Source organism: Galeopterus variegatus, unplaced genomic scaffold (assembly GCF_000696425.1).
Source record: "Galeopterus variegatus unplaced genomic scaffold, G_variegatus-3.0.2 Scaffold742, whole genome shotgun sequence".
NCBI classification, from domain to species: domain Eukaryota; kingdom Metazoa; phylum Chordata; class Mammalia; order Dermoptera; family Cynocephalidae; genus Galeopterus; species Galeopterus variegatus.
The window spans coordinates 308,392-310,166 of NW_007726853.1; positions in this window are offsets into that span (position 1 = coordinate 308,392).

Here is a 1,775-nt window from a genome sequence, read left to right on the forward strand (position 1 = left end):
AGTACAGTAATTATTCATGACCACAGATGGAGCACACATTTCTGTTTCTCTTTTCCCACTTCCATCCATCAAATGAACCCTAACTAAACATTTTCACTTTAATACACTTTTAATTCCATACACTAACCTTTAAGAAACTTTAAATCTTAGGACCTGAATTGTAAAGCTGTTATTTGAAATATAGTTACCCTCAGGGAAAAGGCTCTGCTTAAAACCATATCATTACCTTACTTTGTATATCACACATAATGCTGCAAACACCACCTGGATCAGATATTTGCATCAACTAAGACTCTTTAGGTTTCAAGTGTCAAAAAACCCAACCCAGACCATCTTAAGCAGATAAGGAATTTATGGGCTCACATTACTGAAAACACCAAGCATTATTGGCTTCAGCCATGGTTTGATCCAAAGGGCTCAAAATTTTTCACTTCTCTCTGTCTCTCACCTTCACTTCTTCTGGGCTGGCTCTGTTTTCAACAGGAACTCCCCTCAGTGTTGCAAGGTGACTGCAGAAGTTCTACATCACATCCTTCTAAGGTCAGATTCACCAGGGGAAAGACTTCCTCTCCCTCTACAGTCCTAGAACAGGTCTTGCTACATGTCAATATTTCTAACTGGGTTACATGCCCATCCTCAACCAATGGCTGTGCCCCAAGGAATGAGATGTTTGCTTAGCCAGGTCTGAATGAGTGGCTCATACTCTCTGCTGGAGCTGGTGGTAGAGTCAACACATACAGACCAACTGTGGATCTAGGGTGGCTCTCCAAAAAGATACTGGGTGCTGCTACCATACTAGATGGCCAAAAATGAATAATGTCCTCCCCTTCATATGGTGATCTCAAGGCTATTTCGAACAAGAAATACTAATAAGTTGCAAAACTGAAGCCAAACCAGATTTTTAATCTTTTTATGAACTTCACCATAGAAAATTCCCAAAATGAGAGACATCATGGTTTATTCTAACAAAGTCAAAGCAAGATCATTATCCCCTTCCTTTTTGTTTTTTTGGCTCTTATCTTCATATTCAATTTTAAGCAATAAATCAAACAATATGAAAAGGCTAAAAATAAGAAAATAGATTGTGAATTTAAAGTGTTACTTAATAATGATGAAACATTTTATGGTAGCTGATTGCATACAATACCTTCAATTCTTGAATAAGGTTACTTTTCTACCTAAGTGTCATCAGAAGCTTTTCAGACTTCAATATCTAGTGGCTTGAGGTACATAGTAATCAGAATACCTAAAAACATAAAAAACATGCCGAGCATAAATGTGAACACTTAAAACCACATTGAACATGAGAAAATGAAAAATGTATCTAGTATATATATATAAAGAACTCCTACATATCACTGAGAGAAAGACAAATATCCAAAAGAAGATTGAGCAAAAACTCTGAACACACACTTCACAAAAGAGGCTGTTCAAATGGCCAATATATGTGTGAAAAGGGCTCAGATTTATTAGTCAGCAAGTAAATGCAAATTAAAACCACACTGTGATACCACTGTCCACCTACCAGAAAACAACAAGTGTTGGCAAGTATATACAGCAACCAGGATTCTCGTCCACTACTGTCAAAAGTGCAAATTGGTACAACCACTTAGAAAACTATTTGGCAGTACCTGTTAATGTTTGTTCTATGATACAGCAATTTCACTCCTACTTATATACCAAAGAAATATGATCAAGAATGTTCATGAGGGCTGGCCCAGTGGCGCACTGGAGAGTGCACCGCTTGGGAGCGCGGCGGCGCTCCCGCCGAGGGT